Genomic DNA, 17306 nt, shown 5'->3' on the forward strand with positions numbered 1-17306 from the left:
CAATTTGGTATGTGTGATTGGGTGGTCATGGGGGAACAGGGAATCAGGAGTTCCCTTTTGTGATGAAGATTGGACACCCAAGTGTGTATGTTGATTAGATAATTTGGGCATGTGAGACTGTCTACCCCATAAGATAAGGATCTCCATGTGGGCAAGGCCTGTGTCTTGGTGACTGTGGGTCTGGCATAGTCCCTAGCACATAGGAAGAATGCAGATATTTTAATTGTTGAAAGCAAGATGCCTCTCAAGGTTATTTTTATTGTGATACTTTTGTGTTAACCTCCTCATCAGCTGAGTACTTCCTCCTGTGGCAGGACCGCACACTCCATAGCACTCATCCCATTGATATAATAATTCATCTGCCTCCTCAGTCCAGACTTTGAATTGAAGTACTATTAAGGTATTACTATGCGCCACCCACTCTCCTAAGCCTGGTGGTTATGACGCATTATTGCAATTATTCAGGAAAGAAAGTTTGAAAAGCAGAACTGTAAGCAGAGGCACTAAAAGTAAAGTTGTCAGCCTGAGAGATACCAAAATTAGAACACAGTGACTGACTTGATGTATGGTCTGAGCCGAATGTATAGTGCTACCATTCCCTGACATTAGAAAACAGTTTGGTGGGGTGGAGGGTGTTTGGAAACTTTGAATTAATTTGCATCATCTTTGGAGCAAGATGGAGTTTCCTCCCAGCTCTTGGCTGTACGTTTGGAGCTTAGAGGAAAGACTAGAGCTGAGAAATGGCTTTGGGAATCACCACTGTTAACAGTAAATGAGGTTTGGGGTCTAGATGTACAATTGTCTCCCATTCCCAGACGAAGAAACCAGGGCTTAGAAATGTGAAGTAATTGTCAAATGTCAGAGTTAGGATTCTAACTCTGGTCCTTTTTTCCACATTCCATCCTTGTTACTCTGACCTTAAAATCTGCATCCTCTCAAAGTGTCATGCATTTGGCCTGATAATTGTAAAAAGACATGCTCGAGGATTTTGTAATGTTTTCCTTGTGTTGTAGTTTTGCTCCCTTGGTTCATGTTTATCATCTTTCTTTGCCATGATTCTCTGGCCACTTCAGCCAGAAGTTTCCTTTTGAAGGGAAAAGGATGACCCACATCTTCTCATACTTAACCTTGCATTGAGAGGAACAAGCACAGCCTTGGGCTGTGCTGTTCTGCCATGGCTCAGTCAGGGTCTGGGGTTCCAGTCTTCCTTCCAGGGAGATCGATACCTGCCCCAACCCAGTTCACGGGAGAAGGTAGGACAGGGTCCACTCTGCCTCCTCAGGAGGTGAAGGGAATATGAGTCTGATGGCCATCATTAAGAGATCTACTGTGCAGCCAGGGTGAGAGAGGCTGCTGGTGGTAGTGGGTCACCCATGCTGCAATAGTGCGGGAGTGGAGACAGGAGTGCAGTCTCACTGAAGAGGAAGCAGGAAAGAGCTCTAGGAGTATCTCAGTATGGAGAGTGATTCTAGAGGCCTCCTGAAACAGATGTATAGGAGGAATTTCCTTTAGGTTGTGTGGAGGGAGTGTGTGGACAGGATACAATTTGGAGGAGCTTACATTTTTTAGTGGCTGCTTACAGTTCTCAGCTTGCCTCTCAGCTTCCCTCTTGGGTTTCTCCATTTCATTGCAAGGGTTTCAGAGAATTTCACAGTATATTTCCATTAATGATAAAGAGATATTTCTCTGAAATAGTCAATTATTGGACATTACTACAGAAAGATAGAGGGGCCACAGTCTGACTTCAGTTCTGAGCAGCTTATCTGGTTGTTAGAGACTTGTGTGTAGCATTAAATTCTAGATTCCTGGCCACTTTCTGTGTCTGGTGAATGGCACAGGACACTTTCCAAAAGACTTAAAGTTTCCTTTTGACAGTCAAGGTGAGTGGTTCTGCTGCATTCCGAAATGCAGTGGGTTATAATGAAGCAAAGGGGAAGGATGACAGGAATCGAAGGCTGGAGCTGGTAGGCTTATGTGATGCCATCTTTGGTTAAGGAAAGGACAGGAGTCATCTTCTGAGAGGAAGGCAGATCCTGGGAGGGGATACCACGAACTGAGTTCAGCACTATATAATATATTGGAAGCGCATAAAAATGTACATATATATATAATTATATGTAAATATTCAGGGAGGCAAGGTTGGTGGAAAGGAGACAAGTGGAGAAGGATCCCCGTTGTAGGTGGTATAGAGATGAGACACAGCAGTAGGGCCAGGTACAAGCTGCTGGTAGTAACTTGATAAGCTTGGATGTGTTTAGAAAACCCGTTGTGTTTGTGGTTCATTCCCGGAGGATTCAGTGCTCAATTCACTGCTCTTAATCATGCTATGGGCAAGCATATTGAGGCTCAGATTTACTCACCTCCTGCCCCCTAAGGCACTTGATGAGTTGGCTTCCTGGTTGTAGCTTGTTTTGAGTTCAAAAGAAATTGGCTTTGCTGCCTTATGATGCCCTGGTCAGGAACCTGTCAGGTTCTGTCCCAGGTACTCAGACCTCCATATACATGCTCCTCCTCCCTGCTTCTCTCCCTGCCTGCTCTTGGGGGTGGGATGGGGCACAAGTCCTTCCCCATGTCCTACTGTGATCTTCATTCCAGGTGTCACTCATTCCATGCAGCGGAGATAGGCAGTGGAGGTGGGATATAGGCAAGAAAGCTACAGCAGCCTCCCAGATGAGTTCTCCAGAAAGACCTAACCACTAACCAACAGGGAGCAGAGAGGGGGAGATTGTGTCATTTGCTTTTGACATCGTGTCATATTAGCTCTGGACTTTTGATAAACCCCAAGCACCTCCTTAAGGGTGGAACACTGTGACACTCCTCTAAAAGCTTCCCTCCAGATTGTGGGCCTACACAGAAGTCCTCAGTGAATTGTGCCTGCGTGAATCTTGGCTGCTTCTTCTTGTCAGTACTGTCCTCACGTCCACATTACTCCTCTGGGCCCAAGGACATCACGGGACGCCGCAATAGAATTCAAGCCTGACCTTTACATTTAATGCACCTTAGACAAGGGCCTTCATTCTCTGCTTGAGTCCCTTTATCCACAGTCCAGGGTGGGGCTGGGTGGAGTTGTGTGGAATGCTGACCCAGCTTAAGTGTGGGTTAAGCTCATTCTCTAGAGAGCGAGGACATTTTAGCCTCCCCCATGCCTTTCCTTAACCCTCCCCAGTGGAGAGAAGGCGCAGACAGACCACTCTTTGCTTAACTTATGGAGTGTATTTCGGGTGGTGCTCGTCCGCACCTGCACAGTAAGGAAAGTGACAGTATCAGTCCTCTTCAAGGGATGCAGGCGTTGGGAGCCTACAAAGTCTGTTGGTTGCACTGGGCTTCTTGAGGAGGAGGCCAATGTTTCCCTCTGAGGGGACAGTTGAGAGTTAGGGTGGGTTCCCTGGTTGGGTGGGGGCACATGCCACTCGAGGACAGTGGCGAGGGCAGTGGTGGGGGTGGCCCAGGACTGAGGCAGAGTGGAGTTGGTGGGAGTGGGAGCAGTGCTGGAGCCTACCATCTGAGGAAGGAGGGTTATCCAAGAAGGCCAGGCTCACCTGCTTCTCAGTGGGGGGAGATTGGGCCTTGGGGTCCTCTCTTGTCTTCTGTCTCTTAGGTCGCCCCGTGGGACTTTTGGCTGGAGCCAGGCTCTTTTCTACATTTTGTGTGGTGCTGGCCACTTTCTCAGCTGTGGAGAACACAGATTCCTTGTGCCCTTTGCCTTTTGTCCTGGGGTTAATCCAGTGCAGAAAGGATTTCATCTTATTTCTCAAGCCAGATTCTGGAAGGCCGGGCCTCTTGTAAGGATGGGCTGGCATCACCTGCCCCTGCAAAACCTGACCTGGCCAAGTTTGGCCCTGCCGTGGCTGACCCTGAATGAGTTGGCCCAGGAAAGGCTGGGCCTGGGATGCCTGGGGCACCACAGGCAGGGTGTGCTCAGGCAGCCCTGCTGGTTTGAGGATGACACTGATCTTGGTTTGACTGTTTGGCAGGTCATTCTTCTCGGGTTGCTTCCCCCCAGGGACTCCTGGAGGCAGCCCCGGGATCTTAAGCTGAGGGCGATGCTGGTGACTATGTGGACAGGGAGCGTCAAGGTGAAAGCTTGGTCTCAATCGCCAGGGGCTGTCGGGTATCCTGTGCAGAAGCATGCCTTCTGGCCTCTGGGCTTCAGCAGGGTGGCCGTTTTCTCTTGTTGAGGAGAGCCCAAACCCCGCATCCCCTTCTCCGAGGTCCCCTGCTGACTTGGGTTTCCCTGGGTCCTCTCTGTTTCCTGCCAGCATGGGGACTTGGGCTGAGTCCTTGCTCTTGCCAGGGCTGTGGGGCTCAGGGCTCCAGGGCTGCACCGGGCTGGGGTGGTTCACACTGGCCTCCAGCTGAACGCAAAGCACCTGGGCCTCTGTTGCTTCCTCACTGGGCTGTGAGATCCTGGAGGCCGAGTGGGCAGAACCATGGGGCACTGCTGTGCAACTAGGGTGCTTCTGGCTCTGCTGTACTGCCTTTAACTCACTGGCCAGCTGTTCTCTAAAGTGGAGCCATGCTGGATCTGGGGCACGAAGAGCGTCTAGTCTGCTGGGGAGTTCCTGGAGCAGTGTTTTTCCTGGCTTGCTTAGACTCCCAGGAGACTCCTGTGTGGATGTGTTCTCTGGGATTGCTACGGATTGTTCCCTGGACGCCTTTGCCCTTATGGGAATTCCCAATTGTATCTCTAGGATCTTCTTTCTCAGATGGAAATTTAGTTTGTCCCAGATGGTTTTTCTTTTTCCGTTTTTGCTGGGAAAGAGTCGTCCTGAGCCAACATCTGTTGTCAATCTTCCTGTCTTTTTTTTTTTCCCTCCCCGAAGCCCCAGTACAGTTGTATATTATAGTTATAAGTCCTTCCAGTTTTTCTCTTTTTTCTTTTTGTGAGGAAGATCAGCCCTGAGCTAACATCTGTCACCAATCTTCCTCTTTTTGCTTAAGGAAGATTGTCCCTGAGCTAACAGCGGTGCCACTCTTCCTCTATTTTATATGTGGGCTGCTGTCCCAGTATGACTTGATGGGCAGTGTGTGAGTCCATGCCTAGGATTCAAACCTGGGAACCCCAGGCTCCCGAAGCATAGCACGGGAACTTAACTACTACACCACCAGGTCAAGCCCCTTCTAGTTCTTCTATGTGAGCTGCTACCACCACATGGCTACTGGCAGATGAATGGTGTAGTTTCTGTGCGTGGGATTCAAACTTGGGCCATTGCAGCAGAGCACAGCGAACTTTAGTTACTAGGCCATCAGGGCTAGCTCCAAGATGGGTTTCTTGAGTGAGTAGGAGTTGGTGGGCTCTGTCTGGCTTTCTAAAGGCACGGTCTCGATCACTCCTTCCACCTGCACTTCAGCCTGGAGCTCATCTGCAGAGTCTGCACAAGTCTTGTTGGCATCTTGAAAGCATGGCCCAGGACTTCGACACTGCTCTTCAGATGAGGTCACCTGAGTCACGGGTTCTTTGGGGAATCCGACAGGCCCAGGCACCTTCTCTGGGGTTAGAGCTTGAGTAGTGATTGCTGGGGCCGTGGCCCGGAACAGAGCCACATAATAGAGAGCGGGCAGCCCTGACAAGAAGGCCAGATATTTGTGCCTTAAAGTCGTCTCCAGTTTCTCAAGGGCTCCCTTGGACAGGGCCCGGGGCAGCTTAGGATGTTCAGTGACAGCATCTGCAGAGGCTCGTTGCTGCTGATCGAGGGCTGTTGGCATCCAGGGTGTAACTTCCTGTTGTAGATCAGAGTCAGTGGCTGGCTGTCCCTCGAGGGGCTTGCTTTCTGGGATGCAGGTGAAGGGAGCCCCTTCCAGGCCCCCGGGAATGATGCATTCCCACGAGCTGTAGACACAGGCAGGGACCTTGCCCTGGTGAATCTGCCCACGTTTGGAGTTGATGTGACTCTGCAGTATTGCCTTGGCCTGGTTGAGGAAGTGTGGCACAGGGCCTGACACTGGGTCCGCGACGGGTGAGAATGGGTCACCAGCCCCTATGACCTCTAGGGCTGTAGGTTGGGTAACAGTCACATTGGCCTGGGCCGTGCTGTTCCAGGACAGAGTCTGCTGGTCAGTGGGGGACAGGAACAACTGGATGGACTGCTGGATCTTCTGGGGCAGGCCCCAGCGATGGTGAATCAGCTGCCTCTGGAGGTGGAATCCCAGCAGCCTCCGGCCATGCTCCGGGAAGAAGCGTAGTTCTCTGGTCAGGACTGAGCTGGACTTGCCTGGCGAAGAAGTTTTCCCAGTCTCAGGAGACTGGGCTTTGTCACAGAGCTTATACTGCCCGGGGCTCTGAGTGTGCTGAGATCTCTGGAAAACTGCTGGCAAACCCCACTGAAGCTGGAGCTGCCTCTGCCGCAGATGCCACTCCAGGGCTTGACACTGGGCCAGTGTCAGAAATGGGACCTTGATCTGAGCTTGTTGGTGGTCAGACGGAGCGACCCAATTTGGGGAAGATGGGGAAGAGGGTGGGGCTGAGTGGGGTGGAATTTTAGGTGGCAGAGGGAAGGAGAGCTCCTTGAAGAGAAAAGGATCCTTCAAATGGGGCTTGGACATGTTCCCATTTATGGAAAGGCCACGAGAGCCAAAGAAGATATCAACCAGGGACTCACTGTGCAGAGAAGGGAGGCCACAGAATAGCTGGCTATATTTCTGCTCTAAAGGGCCCACTGCGTCATGAGCCTGTGGCCCAGGAAGTGGCTAGAGGCCACTGAAGTCTTTAAGGGCTGCGGAGTGCAAGGCTAGAGCCATATAGTCTGGGATTTGCCGGTAGTGATGTCTTTGTTCTGGGTCTACAATGGACCATTCAGAAACCCAGAAGGCCTGAGTGGGCTGGCCAGCCATACATGTACCCCAGGTCTGGTAGGAAATGGTCCCACATTCCTCAACAGAGATCTGAGAAGTATTACTCTGGATGAAAGAAACTGGTTGGTCACTTACAGGTTGGTAAAACAATGGTGGGTTTTTTGCATAAAGTGCCTCAGAGACTCCTCCACTCATCGGGGGAGCCCCCACCTCTGGAAATGCATCCATTTTCTTATATGTACCTCTAGAAACCTCAGGACATGAGGACTGAGGAATGGCAGGTGGGCAGGGAGGACACTGACCATATGCAAGCCCACAGGATGTGTCAGGGTAGTGATTTCTGGGTTCTGGGTCAGCACCTGAGAATTCACTGGTGGCTGACCATTGTTCCCACAGACAAGGCTGGGGTTGCTTTGCATCATCTTCTGCTGGTACCCTGGAACCACAGGCTCCTCAAATCTTGAAGAAGACACTATCTCTGGGCCCTGGGCATCTCTAGCACTTGCAATTCCTGCCCCTGCTGGAGGTGTTCAGCCCAGTAATGGTGGAGGCTGACTGCACCAGCGGACTGGGCAGCGGACTGTGTTAAGGATCTCTGATCCGTTAATTGCAACACTGTGGGGATTTCAGATGGAAGTGAAAGCTCTTTGGATTGTGGAGAAGGATGCTGCAGACTCTGCTCGAAAGACACAGTAGACAGGGACAACATCTCTAGGCAAGAGGAACCCTGCGATGGCCTCGATGAAGTGGAAGATATCAGGCTGTTTTCACCCGCCAGCAGCTGCTGAATCTCCAGAGCCAGGGCATTGCAGATTTGGCAGCAGGTGTCTGCACACAGGAGCCGTCGCACACTTCCCTCCCGAGGAAGCCAGCCCTGGCTGGGAAGGGAAACGTGGCAGCTGTTACTGATGGAGTGACACTTGCCTCTTTGGAAGTGTGTGGCCTGGAGATTGGCACTGCCCTCCCCTATCCCTGGAGGCCCTCGGGCCTACACTGCCTGGGTGTTTACCCATCTACTTTTCTTCCTAGGAAAATGGCTTTTGGTAAGTTGTGGTGTGCTGCCTGAAGTTCTGGGGCTTGTTGGGCAAGGTGTCAGAGAAGCCGTGGGAGCGCAGGGCCATGCGAGACCCAGTGGTGGGGCGAATTCTCTGCTGGCCTGTGTTGAGAAGCTGAACTAGGATAAGCAGAAGCCAGTGGTAGCTGATGTGGCATCACCAGGGGGAACCTGGAATCAGTTTCATTTGGGGCTAAGAAGGCCACAGCCTGCTATACAGTATTGCCAAACTGTGGAACGTGAGGTGCTTGTGGGAACTCTGCATTCTGGGGACTCTGGGGTGCACACAACATCTCTTGGGAGCTAGCCGCATGCTCTAGAGATCTTAAGAAGAGGATGAGATGACAGGCTCCTGTCTGAGGGTTGTCTCAGGGACTGGCTTCCCTGAAGACAGAACCAGAGGAGGTAATGTCAGCAGGGCCCAGCCAGACTCTGAGGGGTCTGCCCTTGAAAGGGTGTAGCTGTAAAGAGAGTATGACATTGAGGACTTATTTATGCACTTCTTTATCCATTCTTTCAACTCAGTAGCTTGTCTTGTGGCTGAGTGCAAGGCCATGTAGAGTTGTTTATGAATCATGCACTAGTCAATCCTGAATTCCAGGACCAATGTGAGCCAGGCTCGAGCAGAACTGGGAGACTTCTCCCTCCGGAGATGTTTCTTCCCCCAGTGCCCTGGCAACCCTCTCCACCAGTGCACCAGCCTCCGCTGTGTCTTGCTCCCTCCTTGCTATTATCTGTTTCCTCATCCCTGCACCCAGTCAAGCAGAGAACTCATCACAGGCCAGGCTACCAGTAGAGAGACCGCAAAGAGCAAGAGATCACATTTTCATGACAGAGAGCAGTTCCCATGGCTTCTTATCTTCCTCCTGGGAAATTCTCCTGGCTGAGGAAACAGGAGACAGTGTTATATGGAATGGGAGAGGATTCAGGGACATCCTATAGGAAGCTGAAGGCCTCTGAATGAGAGGAGACTGGAAACTCCAAGAGTCAATGCTGTAAGACATGTCTGCATACAACTTAGCCAGTTACGATGTGCTGTCCAGGACCTGGGTCATCAGATCATCACCAGCACACTGTGATTGATGCCGGATCATCAGATGCCCATTTCCTGGATGACAAAACTGAGAGCTGAAGTGACTTCCACAGTGTACTAAAACTAGTAAATGACACAGCTAAGAATTCTGCTCTACTTCCTCATTCTTCCTTCCCATGAGTAAGGTGAAGAATTTTGGAACCTTCCTAGGCTCTGATTTCCCACCCAAGAAAGTCTTCTGGGAGAAGTTGTCGACTTGTGAAGGTGGAGTCTTCAGTGGTGAGAACACTGGCTCATGGTACCAGGGGTCATAGTGGGCCAGAACTATGGGAATTACACACAGAATGGAGGGGTCAGAGCAGAGATTGGGATTACCTCTTGGTCCTGCCTCTCTAGCCCTTTGCCTCGCTGTTTGGTGATGCTTAAAGACAAAAAAGTTAGAGTTTGAAGCTGGCGCTCCATTTTCTTTGTCATGTCCAAAATGAGCCAAAGGAAATATTCATTTCCCAGTCCCTTTCTATATATCTCTCTGTATTTTGCTGACTTTCCTAACTTTCCTTTCCACACTCCATGTTATTTCTCACCTCAGCATTTCTCTGCTTGCTTTTGATTCATTTTGAGGCTCTTCCATACTCTCTACCTCCCAGTTATTTCCCAGGGGAAGTTCTGCCTGACGCTTATGATGAAACAAGAGACAGAGTGGAACAGATTAAAGGGTGTATAGGTCTAAAGCCAAAGGACTTCTGCTTACAATTGCCTTACTAGACTGCCAACTGGAAAAGTCCCCCATATTGAGAGGTCTACTGAGATCCAGTGAGTAGATTCTAGTTCATCTCCGTCTCAGCCCAAGCCTGATAGAGAGGTTCTTGATTTTCCAATTAGAATACACTGCAGGAATGGCCTGGTAAGGAATTATTTCTAGACTCTGAGAAGAGCAATGCCATATAAGAGTAACTGAATTTGTGGTATAAAAATTGAGGGAGGGGATGGGTACAAAGAGAGACTCTGACAAGCTTCTTATCTGGGACTTAATTGGTTCAGTCGTGGTCATAGTGTTTCCCTACCTGGCAGCAGCTCCTTTTCGGTTCCAACCTTAATCCATCATAACTCCTTTTCGCTTGCCAGATAATTAGGGTAATAATGAAGATGGAGCCATAAACAAAAGTAGGGCTCAACATGGTCTAAACCTCATTAGCATGAGGAGATCAACCATCCTTCTCTCTAGGCGGTCAGGGTCCTGGTGCCTGATGACTCCCAGTGGTACGCCTCACAGAAGACAGAACCAGGTGAGCGGACTGCATCACAGAGCCCTTCTGTTTCACAAGCAGGTGTAGTGACAGAGTCTTGACCTGTCTTCAGGAAGCTTATGTGTTGATGCAGTCTGTAGGTGAGGGTGTCTGGTTGTCTGTAAGGGTTGCCGAGCCTCAGCCCAAAGGTGCCCGCTCCCAAGCAGTGTCTGCTCCCACTTTGTCTTCACTCTCCACACCCTACACCAGCCCGGTGGCTCAGCTCTGTCCTTCATGACAACTGTCTGGTCACCCATCCCCAGAAAACAGTGTTTAGGGACACAGGGCACTTTTGAGGACGAGTGGCTGGGACAGAGGAACCTCCACCAGCTGCTGCCCCCATACTGGAAATATGTCCTAGAAGCACACACGAGATGAGGGAGGGCAGAGTCTGGTTATGCTTGGAAATGGAGAGCTTTTTGTTACAGGCAGTGGGCGACAGGCAATCAGAGGTTTGTGAAGGGACCAAGGCTGATGTGGCAGAGAAAGGCCAAGGTGGCAATACCTTGAAATTTACATACGTGGAGGAAGTCTTCTGTGTGGTGAGAAGAGATTGTAAATACTGCCTTCCATGGAGGCGCTAATGAGACTCACTTACTTTAGGAGTTTGTAAGAGTTAGTTTTCTAGAGCTGTTTTACCGTGTTAGAGAATTCTGTCTGCTCGTGGAGATGACTACCTGCAGAGATGGGTTAGTGGCCACTTCTTTTTTGTTTTTTTTTTTTTTTCTGCTTTATCTCTCCAACCCCCGCCCCCCCCCCCCCCTCCGCCCACCCCGGACACAGTTGTATATCTTAGTTGCAGGTCCTTCTAGTTGTGGGATGTTAGTGGCCACTTCTGACTTAAGGTAATAAACTAGTTGCTGATCGTGGTTAGATCTACTCATCTGCTCTGGATATATGCTGTTTCCCTGAAGGAGATTTTTTTGTTGTTGTTGTGTTTTTTTTTTAACCTGGATTTTTTGACGTCTTTGAGCAGGGCACTTATTTTCTAATTGCTCCCTGTGTCCCATCACTCCTATACTCTGTGCATTTATTTCCATGCTTATGTTCCCTTCTTGACCTCTGTGGATATTGTCATATTTCTCTAATACTCCAGGATTCTGGCATTTCCTTGAGAGGATCTTGGCCTAGTGATCGTGGTCTGTCACAGCCAAAAATCCTTGGGCTCACCATCTCTGAAGAGGCTATTTGGTCCTCCCTGTAGCATCCAGTCCTCCACCCAGCTGGCATGGTTAGCCCTCAGTCTGTGCTCATCCCTAAGCTGGGCAGTGTCAGGGGTACAAAGACATATGAGTCATGTTGCCTTCTTGCTCTCAAGCCATTTAATCTAGTTTCCAAGATAAGACTAATTCACGTGAAGCAAGAGCCGACAATCTAGAACAAATAGAATTATATACTCACTTGTGAAGCCCAGGTCACACACATCCCATTTCAGAGGAGGGAAGGTATAGTGAGGACCAGGGTGGTCAGACAGGGCTCCTGCGTAGAGTGACGTTGGAGTTGGTTCTAAAGGTGCAGGCTGTGAGGGAAAGGAGGTGTTCCAGGTGGGGGAGAAACTTACCAACAGATGCAGAACCCTGAGGAATGGGGCACGGAGTGCATCTGGCAGTAAGAAGTGCATCTATCTCTAGCAGAGGTGCAGGTGGGCGAACTCAGGGGACTTGTGGGGAAAGACTGGAGGTGCAGAGGTGCGGCCTGTTGATGAAGAGCCAGTGCATTTAATTGATTTCAATTACTGAACGTAATTGGTATTTTAGAAGTAGGCATACATATACATGGTACGAAATTCCAAACAAATAAGAAAGTATGTACTATGTATCTTTCCCACCCTTTTCTCCCCTTTTTCTTGCCTGTGTACCTTTCAGAATTTTCTTTCCATTTATCTTTCAGAATTAATTTAGCATAGGAAGCATAAATAAAGTGACGTTGTTTTCTTCAGAAATGGAAACATATGATAGACACTGTTTTTCCTCTTTCTTGTTTTATTGAATAATTGGAACATATCTTGCGTATATAATTTTCTTTGATGGCTCTACCATGTTGTTTGATAGAAGTGCAACACAACTTTTCTTTAATCCCATATTCGTGGATATTTAGTTATTTAAAGTCTTTTGATGTGAATAATAATGCTGACACAAACCTCATGTATATAAGTCCTTGTGCACGGGTATGAGTGTATGTATATATAGAAGAAATTCCTAAGAGTTGAATTGATGGATGAAAGGGGATCAGTATTTTTAATGTTGATATTGTCTTATTGCCCCACCAATGTAGGAATTTGCACTCTCACCAAAACAGTGTAAGGTTGCTTTCATTCCTTGCTTATTGATTCAATATTATCAAATTTTTTATCTTTGTCAACTGGAGAAGTGATAAATTGTATCTTGTAAGTTTACAAATTTGTTTTAAGGTAGGCTAATCACTTAATTACATAATCACTTTTATATGTTTATTTCCTCTTCTGTTAAATATCTGTTCCTATTGTTTGCCCACAGATTATTGATCTTTTACATATGGATTTTTAAGTGCTTTTTAAATTAAGAAAATTAGCACTCTCTATTTGCATTACAAGAGGCACCCAGGTGATCCTGGGGGTACCTGGGGTACCTCCTAGTGACGCCATGCCCAGTGGTCAAAGTTAATGGAGAACCCCTGTAACCTTCATTAAGCTGGACCACCAGGGGCTGGTATCCCTTGGGTGTGAAGGTTTGGGTCTCTTAACAGGCATAGAATATCAACTGGCTGAAGTGCCAGTTGGAGGTAAAGGGAATAAGTCATAGAGGAAGGGTGGTAAAGAGAATTCTAGATTCCTGTCCCCTGGTCTGCATACCCTGTGTAATCCTTCTTTGAGGGGTTCCCCTTGACCTCTTTACCTGTAAATATGATAGGATATCACACATGTGATTAAGCTATTGCCATATGGCAAAAATGAAGGGATTTTGCAGATGTAATTAAGGTCCCTAATCAATTGACTTTGAGTTAGTCAAAAGGGAGATTATCCTGGGTGGGCCTGACCTAATCAGATAAGTCCTTTAAAAAAGTGTCTGGAGATAAGAGGCAGCAGCAGATGCTCTCATGTTGGCCTTGAAGAAGCAAACTGTCCTGTTGTGGAGAGGGCCATGCAGCAGGGAGTTGCAGGCAGCTCTAGGGACTGAGGACCTCAGTCCTACAACCACAACTGCCAACACCCAGAGGCTGTAGAAGAGGACTCTGAGCCTGAGATGAGGTTGCATCCCCGAGTTCAGCCTGGGGAGACCCCGAGCAGAGGACCCAGCCAATCTGTACCTGGACTGCTGACCCACAGCAACTGAGGTAATAAATTTGGATTTTTTGAAGCCGCTAAATTTGTGGTGAGTTGATACACAGCGATAGATAACTAATACAGGAAGGAAGTAGTAAATGCCAGCTCAGCCCCAGGACCAGTTTCAGACTGTAGCTTTTATGCAGATTTCCTGCCTGGTTGTGAAATGTCTCTCTTTCTTCCACTGACTGCCCTTTCCTTTCATCTTCCTTTGTTCCGTTCTTGAATAGTGGTTGTTGTGGTGATGTTGCTCGTACTCACGAAGACTCTGGTTTACTTCTGGCAGTTGCCCCGTTGATGTTGGGCATGGCTCTGTGACCGACTTCAGCCAATGAAATGTGTGCAGAAGTGGCATGTGTCATCTGTGGACAGAAGCATTTAAGCAAGGATTCCCCTTGCTGTCTTCCGTGGCTGGAATGATCATGGAACATGTGTTGAGATGAAGGAGCATGCCAAAAGATCAAGGAAATGTTGAGCCACCGTATGGAGCACAGCTGTGCTAGAGACTCGCCTGGACCCACAGCAGGCTTGGTGTGCACGGGGAATAGAATTTTGTTGCCTTAAGCCACTCAGATTTGGGTGGCATTTGTTGTTGCAGCGTAACCCAGCCTATCCTAACCAATCAGGTGTCTTGGTGGTGGTTCTCAGGTGGTAGAATAGGGAGATGAGATTACAGCAAAACTAGGGGAGGAATGGATGTCACTTCCAGATCTTGGATTTAGAATTGGATTTTGTTGGGGGTGGGGGTGGGGTGGCACTGTGGCTGAGTGGTTAAAGTTCCATGCACTCTGCTTCAGTGGCCCAGGTTTGAGGGTTCGGATCCTGGGTGCAGACCTACTCTGCTCATCAGTCATGCCATGCCTCCATGCCAGTGGAGGAAGACTCGCATGGCTGTTAGCTCACTGTGAATCTTCCTCACACACACACACACACACACACACACAGGTAGAACTGGGTTTTGCTGTGGATTGAATTGTGTCCCCCAGAATTCGTACATTGAAGCCCTACTCCCAACATGACTGTATCTGGGATAGGGTCTTTAGGAAGTACTTAAGGTGAAATGAGGTCATCAGGGTGGGGCCCTAATCAGACAGGACTGGCCTCTAAGAAGAGGAAGAGGGAGAGATCTCTCTCTGCCGTGTGATGACACAGTGAGAAGGTGACCCTCTGCAGGCCAGGAAGAGAGCTTTCACCAGAACCTGACCATGCTGGCCCCTTGAACTTGAACTTCTAACTTCCAGAACTGTGCGAAAATAAAGTTCTGTTGTTTCGGCCACCCAGTCTGTGGTATTTTATTATGGCAGCCCAAGTGACAAAGACAGGTGTGGTAATTGCTAAGGCCCTGAGTAGTCTCTCTTTGGGGAGAGGTGAAGTGTTTTGGTTGTATAAGCAAAAGTAATATTATGTTAGGTAACACTCTTAGATTTTTAAGAAGTTTAGGGTTGGGAAGAAGAATGAATGTTGATGTTGGATAGCCATAGGGTGGACTATAGAGGTAGTTATCATTTTTTCACTGCCCACAACCTTAACCCCTTTCTATGTTTGAGGAATTTCCTGCTTTATTAGTCTTGGTCACTGGAAGAGCTTGCCTTCCATCACAGAATCCCCAGAGGTCACATCCTAATTTTCCCAGCCCGCTTTGCAGCTAGGACTTGGGCATATGACCTAGGCTTAGCCAATCAGAAGCACCTTCCAAGGACTGTGACAGGAAGCTGGTAGTGATGCCAAGGAGCAGGGTTAGTGGAGCATCCGTTTTGGCGGTGGTAGGAATGGTGGCGGAAGTGATGTCTGTTTTCTAGGGGCAGCTGTGGCCGTGATACCAGAGGTGGAATCTGGCAGGCTGACCACCTAAACTTTGTGGCAACAGTACAAGTGGAGGCCCACTTACCATGTGTCTAAACATTGAAAAGTTATAAATCAAGCTAACAAATAGTCAAATAAACATGTAGCTATCTAACTACCTTGAAAAATCTAATTTCAAAACAATTTGAAAGCCAGGTTCAGATTCAGAATTCTTGGACTCCTTGGAGTTCCATGATGCAATGAGGTGGTAAGGGGACAGCCAAGGTCCAGTACCCTACTTGTCCCCTTCCCCTTCCTGCCCTACCTTCCTTCCATCTTGTGCCAGGATTGGCCTCATGTCCTGCGGGTGGACACTGCCGCCCCATAGATACAAGCTCCTTCCACGTTTCCTGCAAATAGCTACCTCTTGGCCACCCTCTCCACCTAGTAGTGTGCACATCAGTGACATAGTCCATCCCAGGAAGGACAGACCTGAGCAAGAGGCCTGCATGGACTCTGGAAGCTGCGTGGGGCCCCTGGGGCAGGGCATTCTCTGGCTTTCAGTTCCTGAAATGTGGTCAAGAAGGAGAAGCATGGGCCCCCAGTGGGTATGTCCTCTCAGCCCCGTGTCCTCTTGCCCTGTGTCTGGAGCTGTGACTGGAGGAGGGCTGGAGGAGGGCCGTCTAAAACATGGAGTGCTGGGCAGGGGCCCCAGGCATCTGGACGTCGGGGTGGCACTGGCATTTGGTATCACCTTTCAGTGGTGCCGCCGTGCTGTCCTGGAGGGCTGTCTGCATGGTCCTGGCTCTACTACATGTCTTGAGGTGGCTGTCCACTTTCCGGGTAGGGCAGTGTGGAAACTGCTGGAGTTAGAGCCATCCCACTTGGGCAGGTTGGGACGCAGGGCAGCTCACATCTTCTGCCTCCCCATGGGAGCACAGGGGAGACTCTAAGGTTCTAAGAACAGAAGTGGCTGAGGGGTCTGACTCTCCCAGCTGCTTGGATCCTTAGAGGCTCTGTGTTTGCCCTTGCCCTTGGCCCCAGTCCTGCCTGTCTCTGGCCCCTCAAGAGATTGAAGTGGCCCCTAGAAGCGAGTCCTTCAGGAGTCTGATCCCACCCCATCCGTCCTGAGATGCTCTCCCCTGCAGACGTGGCAGCCAGGCTGGCTCAGAGGCCACCAGAGAGGTCCTAGCTCAGAAGCCTGCCCCCTCCCCCAGAAGCCCCGCCCACAGGACCCCTAGTCCTGCCCCTGCCCTCAGATTCCAGCCCTGTCCCTCCATTCCTCCTTTCCTTTCAATGTCACCAGGTCCTGGCCTCTGATACTCCCCTGGGAATGGAAGTAAGGACGTGGGCATAGCTGTAGCTTGATCCCCTTCTCCACTGCCCACTCTTGGGAAAAGTGAGGCCTGAGCAGACCTCCAGAACCCATGCCCACTTCCTCCGGGAGGCTCAAGCCATGGGGTCCTACCTGAGGCCTCCAGCTTCTCTCTTTTTTTCCCGGCCCTTCCTAGCGAGCCAAGCCTTTCCAACCCAAGTGGACATCCCAGCCCCCAGCCCTCAGCCCTCAACCCTCAACCCAAGTGCTACTGATCAGGCAGACTTGGGCTGCGACCTCAGCCTTGCCACTCACTAGCTGAGTGGACTTGGGAGGTCAGTCTACCTCTGTGTGCCTCAGTTTCCTCATACATAGAATGAGACTAGTAATCCAGTGCTCCTAGGGTTGTCTGAGGATGCAGTGATGTAATGCACACAACGGGCTCAGCTTGGAGCCTGGCACCTGGCCAGCGGCCCAAAGTAACAGCTTTCCCTATTCCCTGAGGGCCACTTCCTCGGACCTGGCCCTGCCCTTTGGTTCCCCATTTTTACTTAGGAGATGGGTCCACTGAGAGAGGTGTATGCACAGTGGCTAAGACTTCAGATTCTGGAGCCAAACTGCCCAGCTGGGACCCCCGGCTCTGCCACTTTGCCAGCTTGCAGCCCGGCACGTTACTTCACCTCCACACCTCGGTTTCCTCAGCTGTAACCGAAGCATGATGACGGCACGAAAGCCGCGCCCGG

General features: G+C 49.6%; 1 long non-coding RNA gene and 1 pseudogene across 1 annotated transcript; one reads left to right on the forward strand and one right to left on the reverse strand.

The window, feature by feature from the left end:
• Positions 1-267: 267 nt before the first annotated feature.
• LOC100060681 (protein SPATA31F1-like) lies at positions 268-10135 on the reverse strand (annotated as a pseudogene).
• LOC111770213 (uncharacterized) lies at positions 6930-14742 on the forward strand. Its single transcript, XR_002803326.2, has 2 exons — positions 6930-13477; positions 13697-14742. It is a non-coding gene; the product is annotated as an uncharacterized lncRNA (long non-coding RNA).
• The last annotated feature ends 2564 nt before the right edge of the window (positions 14743-17306 follow it).

Source organism: Equus caballus, chromosome 23 (genome assembly GCF_041296265.1).
Source record: "Equus caballus isolate H_3958 breed thoroughbred chromosome 23, TB-T2T, whole genome shotgun sequence".
Classification (NCBI taxonomy): domain Eukaryota; kingdom Metazoa; phylum Chordata; class Mammalia; order Perissodactyla; family Equidae; genus Equus; species Equus caballus.